Source organism: Chenopodium album, chromosome 19 (assembly GCF_948465745.1).
Source record: "Chenopodium album chromosome 19, dcCheAlbu1.1, whole genome shotgun sequence".
Lineage (NCBI taxonomy): Eukaryota > Viridiplantae > Streptophyta > Magnoliopsida > Caryophyllales > Amaranthaceae > Chenopodium > Chenopodium album.
This window is the reverse complement of record NC_137852.1, coordinates 2,834,952-2,847,585: the sequence shown is the minus strand read 5'-3', so window position 1 is coordinate 2,847,585 and position 12,634 is coordinate 2,834,952.

The window sequence follows — 12,634 nt, the reverse complement described above, 5'->3', positions numbered from 1 at the left end:
TGAGTAGGTACGGTATATATATCAACAAAATTAAATAAAATTTGCCATCATTTATGTGGTCATGAAACAAATGAATTTACCTAATATAATAGGTTTGTTATTTACCAACCTTGTTATCTATAGACTATAGGCACAGCCGCATAGCTAATGCATATTTAAGGCCTGATTATCATTTAGCCCATAAGCCTATACATGACATGCTATTGTGATAATTTTATCTGTTCCTTATATACCTAAGTATATAGCTTACTCATATATAGTTGGTTGACATTTGGCAAAGTCTTTGTCCATTCAACATTGTACAGTTTTGTAGCCCAATTTATTACATACGAAGTAGTTCACAAATTGACAAAAAAGACCCATATATACAAAATAATATTTAGATTTAATCAGTTATATGTGACATCGAATCTAAGACTTTATCATTTATATGTGACATCAACTCTTTTTTTTTTTTTTTGACGGGACATCGACTCTTAATGGATGGAATGAAATTTTTGTACCAACATACAAAAGTTTTAAATAACCAACTCTAATTAAAATACTATTTATTTGGTGAGCTTGAGCTCAGATTTAAATTGGTATATAAATTAGGGCTAGACAAGTTTGAATTGAATAGCAAAGCTCATTCAGTGAATTAAAATGTTTTCGATTCACATTTGTAAGACAAATTAAACAATATAAAAAGTACAAATATATCAAACTCCATCCAACAATTAAAGAAGAATGTACAAATAAAATCAAACTACATACTCTGTATCAAAAATAACAAAACAAATTTAATCTTATGCAATGAATGTTTAATTTTGACAGAACATATATACGTACTAGTAAAAATGGGGTAGCGCCGACTATTTACGTTCTGTATGTTGGCTGTCATTCTTCAAATCCCCATTAGTTTTATAATATGGTTTGATAATCACATTTTATCTTAATATTCCTAACTGTCTCGTACTATAACATAAACTAACAATGGTCAAGTTGAGATATTTATTGTTGTTATTATTAAATAAGTAAATAACTATGTTACATTATTACTAAATATAACAGCTTTATTAATTAGCTAACCTTAAGACTTGATTTACAAATCTCTTTGTCATGAAAAGTCGGTTAAGAGAATCTTTCTAAATGTAACCATAAAAACCGCCAATTTTGATATGTCGGCGTGACCATAATAATTATTTAGAGTTTCATAATTATAGTAAGGGATACAGTAGTATCAAGCAATCTAATAAGAATCATGTTGGAAATAACCAAATATTATGACATTAGTTTAATATTTGACTTATGGGTTTGATAGTACTATAAACTTTGGATTAATTATATTTAATTAATAATTATAACATCTCAGGTTGGATGTTATGTGCCACTTGTATGCCAGTTCAAGACAAGTAATGTCTTCCCTTTAATAACGGGATATTAAGTAATTAAAAAGAACAGTTCACTAATTGTTGGCAGCATTACACTATCACATACACTAATTGACTATTTGCATTGCAACGCTACGCTGCACGAAATTTAAATCAGTTAGACAGCGGCAAAACGAGAAAAACACAAATTTAATAAGATAATAGAACATAGAAGATGTATGCGTAAGTTTATTTAGTTAAAATAAGTTTAGATAGGTCGATAAGTTGGATTTTACACCACCTCTTTCTAAAAGTTTTGGTTATCTAAAGGAGTAATTAACTAATTACCTAAGGCAGGTCAATTAATTAATGGCCTGGAATTAGATCAAAAACAAAAATCATATGTTGTCAATGAAGTCGCAAAAATATTAGGGAACAATCGAAAATGGCTTTCTAAAACATCAAATTTCGATGCCCAAACTAACTATTGATTCGTAATGGTTCTAATTTTTTTTACCTAGCTTTTTATTTTTGTTTAAAATGTGTCGAAGAGCATATGTGGGTACCCGGATGCATATAGATGCAAGGTAGGTGCATCGAAGAATAATTTTTAGCTCGTTTTATACACTCCGTGATGAGCAAAATTAAGTTGAAGTGAACAAGCCCTTATTCAAGGGTTACTCGGTCGGTCAGGGGTTACTCGGTCAGAGTTTATTTATTCAGGGGTTACTCGATCGGTCAATAGTTACTTGGTCGGGAGTTACTTTTTTCGATCAGGGGTTACTCGATCAATAGTTATTCTATTAATCAGGGGTTACTCATTTAGTGTTTTGGTGTGTGTCAGGCGGCCATACAGAAAATGCGTTGCTTTAAAAAAAAAAAAAAAAAAAAAAAAGGAAGAATATCATTTATTTGCTTTATTATTATTTTCATTATGTTGTGGTAAAAAAAACCTGCTTAGCTTAGGAGCTAATTGCCTAATTTCCTAACAATAGATCACTGAAGAGAAACCCGATCCCTAATTCGAGCCCAAAAATTCAATCTATATAATTCTATAAAAGAGCCTACCACAATTAAATTAAAAGCTTGCTTAAAAAACTAATCAGTGTTGGTGGGAAAGCAGGTGCACACTCCACCTAGAAAACAATACAATAAAAAAATAAAAATATAAAAATAAAAAATAATAAAAGGTTGAACCTAACGAGGTAGCTAGCTAGCCAGCAGTTCAGTGAATTAGAGAAGTGCATGCATCACATTCGTGGAACCTGATATAAGCAAGCTAACCACAAACAACCTCTATTTCTTTGACGTTGAAAGCTCGCAATCTTGGTCTTACTATTTTCAGTACAAATAACCTGCATGAATTAATAAATTATTATATTACCTGCACCTATATTAGCCTGCATGCTTAGATAACGGTCCAAGTCAAAAAGTTGTACATAACCTATAGTTTTTATTCATAATTAACTTTTGGTTTATTGTACAATGTTCATGGTATTTGACTAATTGGTTTTCATGTTCTTTGAACTAAATTGGTGTAGCTAAATAGGTAGCTACTTATTATTAGCCGCATGTATGATTTGTATGTATATATTTGTGTATATCAAATAGAGAGCCCGTCATTCCTACACCGGCCTAATGCTTACAAATTACTTAGATAATGTTGTTGATTACTGATGTTGATAGCTTCACTTCAACAACTAACAATTTTTTTTTCTTGGAATCTTTGGTTAGCATGCTCGTTGATGATGTTTTAGTGTTTGTTTTAACTTGGAAATTTTAGTTATTGGATTATTTGTTCCAGTTTCGTTATCATAGTCTTTAGCTAGTGATTGGTGTCGCCTTAGCTTTTTTGATTTTTATAAACTCCACTTAATGTTGTACTCTCTCTATCCGAAACTAATAGCAGTTAATAGTATATTAGTATGAAATGAAACCATTTTTCTCAGTCTTTCTTTATGTACTTTTCATTGTTACTTGTGCTAGACTTCTAGTTTAGAAATGGTGACCAAAGTTTTTTATACATCCTAAAGTAGTACATAATGCGACTAAAATAGAGTTCCTTAAAAATTTCCCATTAAGGCCAAACCAAAGAAACAAATTATGTGATGTTACTTGTATTATGTGATGTTACTTGTGAATCTCACATCAAAGAATTTTAGTGGGGTACTCTAGTTGTATAAATTTATAGCAATCTACGCTACGATTGTACGTATACTTGGGCTTGATCCCCTCCTCCTTTTTAATTGGTTTCTCCCTAAGATTTGGGAGATAATTATTGGGCTACTAAATAACATACACAATTCCCTCAAAAAAAAAAAAAAAATACATAAAGATTAAAAATATCAGTTTGAGTGTTAGTTTAATACTGTTAGGAATATTTTCTACTTCAATCTATGTATAGTAAAAAACTAAAAACATGCATTATGTCAAAAATAGTAAAAACATGCATGATGACACATTATTGACATTATTTTGTAATATTACGAATATACGACCTAATTAAGGTCAATAATTCAATGTACTAATATACATACTATACTCCTTATAATATTTTTCCTTGAGTTCATTATTTGTTGAGGTCATATTGTTTTACCGATAAAGCAGTTGATGAAACTTCTATATCCTCGTATATTTATTGACTCATACAAGAAAAACTAAAGGAAACTAACATTATTTAATGAATGCACTAGACACTAATATTGATCTCATCCTTGATGTTTGATTGTTTGAATTTTTTTCTTAATCGACAGATTACATATATTTGTAGAATATAAGATTCCACTAGCTAGGGGCACTTGCCTTGGATATTAGATGAATTAAATGTTAGTTAAAATTCAATAGTTTTATAAACACACTTTATGAACAAACATACCCAAGCTAAACAAACACACCCAAGTTAAACAAACTTCTATTTGACCAAAGAAAAAAAAAATAACAAAAATAAAACCCACAATCTCACAATATTTTGTGACCGAATATTAAAGATATAGAGGGTACTTTTTCCTCATTAACTCAGTATTTTGTATATCAATTTAACTAATATGTGGCGGAACTGACTGTCAATATATTTTTTTTTTCGCTTAATATACCCTTCTTTAACTTTCGAAATATTCCCATTTTAAAAAATTTTAAAAAAAAAACTTTCAAATTAAAAGACTGTTTTACAAATGGTACAGTGGACAAAAATTATTATTATTAATTTTTTTTTTTTTTTATTGATGAAAGATGCTCTTACATTATATTTTAGTTGTTAAATAACTAACAGTTGAGTTTACGAATGAAATTGAAAACCCACCATCAACAAGTACAAGTGGTCAATATGTCAAAAACAAAAAGTACAAGGGGAGTTGCACTTGATAATTACCAACCTATGAGTCCTTTTTAGGGGATTTGGGTGGGCCATAATCGCTATAATCTTAACTAAATTTTTTTAGTAAGCAATGCTACCACTTGATAAGGCAAAGTGATACATTGAATACATGCAATACTTGGTGTAAATGTGTAATTAGCTACATAATCCTGTTTATCACAACTAGAATTATATGATTATCAAGACAAATGAAAACCAAGAAATGAACGAGCATGATAGTTAAGTGCTACCTAACACTACGTTAGATTAATTTGTCCTTTATCTTAATTAATCTTTTAAAATTAGCCTACATACATTATAGTCGTCTAATAAAATTATACTAGTAATAACAATATTCGATGTGTATATTATAATTAATATTCTAATATTCTCATAACTCCTGATATAAGGGAAAGGTCCCATAAACATACACTTTTAATGCCCCTAAAATGTTAAGACAAAACTTGGTATAGGGCAGTTTTCGATGGCAGGTATCATGCAAACAATTTTGGGAAATAATAGTAGTTGGACAGTTATAAATGATTGTGATATGTAACTTTCCAAAATTTATATTATACCCTTGAGTTTTTGAGTTTTCTACCTTATAGCCTCCTAAATTCAAATTTCTACAAGGTGACCTTGAGCTATTAGTATATTTTATATTATACGCTTGAGTTTTTGGATTTTTCAATATGGTACCCTTGAGTAGTAAAATAAATGACTCTAAATTAATTTGACTCAAACCAACATCATCTAAACGACTTATTAAGCACCCTCAAAGACACAACTAGCATGTTTATTGCAAAAAAAAAAGACTAACAACTTGAGTCCCCTCTAAAATTCTTATCTTTCATCTCAAACAATCCTACAAAAGTTCCACTAAATAGCGAATAATGAAGATTGGTGATTCCTCCACCTAATATAAATATAGAAGTGGTAAATAGATCATTTAGATGGTGTTGGTTTGAGTCAAATTAAGTTAGAGTCATTTATTTTACAACTCAAGGGCACCATGTAGAAAAACCCAAAAACAGCAGGACACCTTGTAGAACTTTGAATTTAAAAGGGTACAATGTAAAAAACCCAATAACTTAGGGGTACCATGTAGAAAAACCCAAAAAAAATAAACAAGTAACAAAATTCTACAAACTTAGCTAATGGTCCTTACAAAATAATTACGCCGAAAATGTAAATATATGGACAGTCATTGCGCCGAAGTCTGTGTAATTGTGAAAAACATTTGCATTTCTGTAGTAATAGTGTGTAAGATTTTATGATCAAATATCAATATCAACAACGTGTAACTATACATAGGACTATAGGAGAATTGGAAGATATGTTTTGCTGTGTAGCTATTTTCTTTAATTTGGTCAATGGTCATATTAACGTGAGATGCTAATTTTGGAATTCGTGTTATTATACGTAGTATTATATACAGTATGCATGTTTGATTTGGACGTTAGAAGTAGAAGACTAGTTAAATTCATAAGAAAAGTTGTAGATCTCCCAAGAGCTCCAAACAAATAAAAGTAATTTTGCTAGGTTTTTTTTGTTTGGTTTTGTTTTATTGTTTTGGTTTTTTGCTTGTGGTTTGTGTTACATTGAGGTTGAAAACCTCAAAAACACATTAGATAGGCCGTAAAGAAGACGTCAAAGATATAACAACAATTGTATGAAAAACATCAGAATTGTAAGAGTAGTTGGACGAAAAATGTCTTTAATACACAAACGCACACATCGTGTGCAAGGCTCCACATACATATGTAACATTTAAAATCTAAGCTAGCAATTAAGTGATCGAGGCTAAAAATCTTTTGCTCAAGTAAAGGACGACATTTGAACTCCACATGCATGCACCTTCAAATATACTACTTCGTACTCTATTTCATTTCTTTCATATTGATGTTAACTTGTTGAAATTTAGCAATATTCACAAATTTTACTTTGATCATCGTTTTCAAGGGAAATATCACAAAGTATCATGTAAGGCTTTAGATTGTTTCAATAAATCTTTTTTTCCCTCTTAAAAAAAAAAAATTGTTCCAATAAATATATTTAACATATCAACTATATATTTTTTTAGTAATAAAAAGTTAAATACGGAGTATACAGCAATTAAAGTTTTACATTGACAAGTGTGTGAACAATATGTAAGTGTTAACATCAATATAAAAGGTGATATTGATCTATTGTCTTTTATGAAGTACTCGATGATATACTTCGTATATATAATATTGTCTTTTACTTTAGCAAGAATTAAAATTTCTTTTCAATCTTAGTCAATATAATATTTTGTATTTCGTACTATTTCTGTTTCAAAATAAAATGCTCAAATTTGATTGGACACATATGCATGCAAATATATAAGTTTGGCCGATTAATAATACCTTTACTTATCACATTAACTATGATCGATGTAATATAAATCTAGTCTGCTACTGTTAATTATCACACAATAAAAATATTTTAATTATATAGAGACGGAGGTAGTATTAACCATTATTACTGATGTAGAGACAGAGAGGAGGACAAAAGGAACAGAAATCACAGGACATTAGAACTGAATGCCAACATATGTAAGCCATATCAAATCATTAAAGGTATGGCCTTTACTCTTTGGGACATCTATAACAATAAAATTAGAAGGTGCATGCATGTACTATGCATGCATCATTCTCATCATCCAATTAAAATGACATGAGTGGTCCGTATCATATTTAATATTATATATTATGATGGAAAAAAAACCATTTTTTTCAGCTGGGGTCATTTATGCTACTCCAACAACTGATTTATGCATTCACTTTCTATATTATTTGCTTCCCAATTTCATCATTTTTGCCAATTCAATTGCTGTAGGTGTCTTTGTACTTATCCCATTCATTCCATCTCAAGTTTTTCAATCATTTTACTTATATTACCCTAGAAGACATGCACTGCATGCCATATATACCCTTCCTAATTTAGATGTGGGCCATTTCAAACTTTCTAATTGATGCCAAAGATAAGAATCTATTGTCAAATCAAACTTGTTCTTGTGCTAGCAAAGTTAATGAACGGGTTAAATGTTTCAATATTACTTCCTTTGTCTTTTATAGCGTGCCTTAGACCAGCTAGGTTCAATCTATCTCAAAGCCAAATGAGTCGTGAAATGTACTTTCTGGTGCTTATAATAAGTTGGTTATGTCATCTACCCCGTATTATCTTTCCAATAAGATATTTAAGCTACTCAGATCACAATTAACGTGCATTATTTGTGTCTTCATATACATAAATACGGAAATATATAAATATCATAATGTCAATGATGATTGATGATTAAGTCAACATATAAAAATGAAGATTTTAATTACTTGTTCTATATACTTGGTTTATGGTTAGTTGTTGATGTAAAAAATGAATTGAAAGATACAGAAAAATGCAGATACATGTAACACAATAATAATCCGAGCAAGTGGAAGCAGCTGTCAGCACGACTCATTGATTCATGACCCATAAAATGATGTCGGAGTTGCTTGGTTTTGTAGTTGTAATATTTGTAAAGCAGCCTATATATGACAATTGACAAAGTACTACTACTTGCCTAACTACTTGGCGTTTGGGTTCCTGAATTTAAATCATCTTTTGTTTGTCATGATTATTCTCATTTGTTGTTTAGTTTACGTACGCATGTACTGAACTAATTAATGATGGTTTTTGCTATTATTCTCTTAAACGATTATGCACATTTTTCTTTTGATAGCTCATACGGAGTACTTTGTTCTTTTAGCATTGATTAGCTTGGATCACCATCAATAACTAAGATATATCCGTGGATAATACGTGTCGAGTCAAAAATTGCAGCCCTTTAATGTATATAAGTAGTTTTTGTTAGAGGACCAACTCATGAACTCAACCAAAAGCTTAAGCTGATGGTTGAGGCCCAAAAATATGTTTTATACACTATCACTCCCCCTTACATGAAAGGCCCTTTGGGCTTGAAATGTGGATGCAACACAAGCTCACCCATACCTGGTGCGAATTAATTCCACTTTAAAGGAGGGGCGGATGAGATTCGAACCCGTGACCTTTGTGTCACGCTGGCTCTGATGCCATGTTAAACGCGGGCTTGGGCCGCACCCGCAAACCAAGAGAGAGAGAGTCCACTTTTAATTCACAAGTCCAAAGGAGTTCCCTCCCAAAACCATATGGCAATAGAAGGAGTAGCCCCTTAGCCTTATAAAGTAATTTACTCTTTCATCTTCAACCAATGTGGGATACTTACATGTGGTGACACTTGAAAGGTTTATTCTTCAACACTCCCCCTCACATGTAAGGTCCCTTTAACTCAAGGATCACTTGATCCAATTCAACTAGGCCCAGAATACTTGATGCCATTAAAGGTCCCAAACCGTAGGCCTGGCTCTGATACCATGTTAGAGGACCAACTCAACCAAAAGCTTAAGCTGATGGTTGAGGCCCATGAATATATTTTATACTCTATCAGTTTTGACACTATTACAAGACATAATTTGAAATTTATATCAACAAATCACTAACGACAAGTTAAATTAAAAATGTTTTGTGTACGTTTCAAACTTACATACACTAACAGGTATGCTTATCATTCACTTATTGAAATTTACTAGATCTCGAGAATATAGGCCGGGTACACCAACATGGTTATGTTACAATGTTTTGGTCTTTGCAAAATTAATTGAACCAGCACATCTCACATTTAAGTCAGCCCAACTACATAGGATAACGGCGGAAGGTAAGGAGAGGAATCTCCTTACTCTCAAGCAACGTAACTGTAGTTGATGGAACTCAAACTTGTGACCTCAAATTCACAAGATGAATTCCCCACCAACTCCACCAAACTTGTTTGGTTAGCTAGCCTAAGATTGGAACACTATTAATCTTGGTTTGCTAATTGCTACTCAGGCACTCTTACTATTGTATTTATACCTTATACCTTATACCTTACAAGTTACAATTAAGTTAATAAAAAAATACAGTACAATAAACCTCGGACAGCAAATAAATTAAAGACTCGGTGGATTTCCCGTCATTTAAATTAAGACCTAAGTTTGATGGATTCACTTGACAAAATCAAATCTTTGTAGTTCTTCACTTTTTCAAGTGCTCATCAGATAATATGGCATCAAAAGTGCGACACAACACACTTAAAGTAGGGCACACTTATAAATTGTTATGTCTAATTCATGGATTAAATAAGAGTCAAAAGAAACATGAACAAAAAGTTTCCATTTTTTTGCCTTTTAGACCATAAAATATGTAGAAAAGGTAACACCATTTTGTATTAAAAAAAAATAAAAAAAAAAAATAAAAAAATTAAAAGCACTAATGCACTAAGCTAGATACTTTGGCACACTCCAGCATACAAAAGTTGCTTTGAATTTTCAATTTATAGGGTGGCGTCTTGAGTTTTGATTGATAATGATGGGATTATTGAACATTGATTAGATAACTACAAATCTACAATTAGTTGTATATTTCCTTTGTTTTAAATTAGTTTAGTTGACACTACACATTTCTATTATCAGTTTAATCAATGCATAAATTTGACTGTAAGTATGGAGGACTTCATAAATAACTGCAAAATCTTAAGACGATATTGTAAAATACAATTACCTCTTTTTTCTTAAAATTAAGTGAAGGATATTGGCATCAATCAGTACTAGGAGTGAAAGTTCAATAAGAACTCCATCGCGCTTTCTCTTGTAATTAGATGTATGAACAAAGCGATTATTTAAACTGGTATTAGTCTTCCTTGTCTTTCAATTCAATGAGTAGAATCATTTCTTGACATTGACCCTAGCTAGCTAGCAGTTAAATGTTGGATCAACAGCCAAACGCAGTCTTATCACACTAACATGATTAGCTACTACAAGTTGAAAGACAAAAAAAAAAAAAAAGAAAAAAAAAAGGGTGAATTTAAGCCCACTTGGTGATATGATTCACGTGATTTAAGTTATGATTCTAATAATTAATGTGGGGGTAATTTTATTAATATAGAGGGTGTCTTAGTCTATATGAATATGTAATTAATTCCAATAATCAAATGGATAATGCAACTATCTTTTCAAATTAAAGCTCCTTTTCCTTGTATTATGATCCAAATCTATGGAATTTTCTCATAACTACATATCATCTATCCAAATTAATTATAAATTCTAATGAAGGTAATCTAGCCAAATTAAATCATTTGAAGTGCTTGCTTTCGAATTTTCCACGACAATTGGATGCTTCAAATTATAGATGAAGTACAATGCATATGATCACTAAATGTTCTCAACAAAATTCATTTGATTTGAGGGATGTGACTATGAACCACTATAACACTATTAGATTAAAAAAACATTATACTCCGTAATAAACAAGTAGGTTAATATAAATAATTTTATGGGTCATATTATGTTGCCCAATCAATTTCTTCGTACAAAATATACTTTTCTATATTATATTTAAAAAAACAATAGATATTTTATTTTAATTATTTGGGCCTTAAGGTTGGAAGGGAGGAAGGAAGAGGGGGCCTTGGACAATTATCACCTACCATGGTGGGCATTAGATATTTTATTGTTATTATAATGATTTTCTCATGTGTTCCACGGTTAAGATTGGTGAAAAGGTGTGCTAATTAAAAACTAATATGATAAACTACTGAAGCTAGTTAAATAGGACATATATACTTTCGTTATATGTGTATTATATTGTACGGTAGACATTTTTTTCTTTTAATTTTTCTTATTTGAACTTTCTAACCTAATACACTTAATTCAATAGTCAATTATATAATGAAATAAGTACTTAAATAGTCCATCATTAATAAAATTTTATCGAAAGTTGCAAAAGTTAAACTTTTAACAATGGAAATCCGATTTCGGTAAGACTTGATCTGAATCGTAGTTCAAATTCAAGTTGGTCAATTAATTTAATAAGTATTCAATAAAATATAAAAAAGCTAGCCAACTTTTGTAAATGTTCACCTTTAATGTGTAACATTGAAGTTTAGTTTATGTTGCGTGCTAAATCTAGTATTTTCACACTAAGACATAGTTTGATAGCAACATCGTTTCACACATTTTTTTAGATTTAAGTATAAGTAGAATGATATTTTCCCATGTAGGTTTGATTTGAAGGATTAAAGTTCATGCGTTTGATATATTTGGGGCAAGTTCAGCGTAATTTGAAACCACTAGACAACCATTAGAGTAAAGGAGAATATTTCTCTTGCCTTAGTATAAAGTTTGTTCCCTTTTAGCCAGCTAGATTCACTAATATAAATATAGAAGATTGGACATATTGTTCTAGTTAAGTAGAATATGAGAGTGAAGACCTCGAATAATATATGGGAGCTCATAGATTTTATGCCAAAAGAATAAATTGTGTCACGACTCACGATGTTGTTAATGGTGCTAGATTTTTTTTTTTTTTTTTTGATAATTTTAAGTCAAATTGAAACGTATTTATGTTATCGTGATTACATTTTACATGCCATTTGTGTTAGAAATCCACTTTATTTTATTAGCTTTTTTCTGGTGTAGATTCTAAATCTCATGGAACACTCAAATTGTGACTTATTAAACTCTATAATAAAGATTGGCCAATAACTAATTATTGATGACATTTGCACATTACACCAACCATTATTATTGATGACCTATTGAATATCGGAATTTTAGTTGGTTAGGAGACATGATAATACTCTTTAATTGTTTGGGCCTTGGCCCATAAAACATAGAAAATTGATAGTACTATGGATCCCTAAGTAGCAAACAGATTGACCCAAGTAGGAAAATATAATTGAACAAGGACAAAATATTCGTCGTACAGCCTAAATATGGGCCACTACATGTAGTCCATTGTAATAATTACGTACTTTTTCAACCACCTCCAATGAGATATTTAGTTATGGCCTACATGTTTT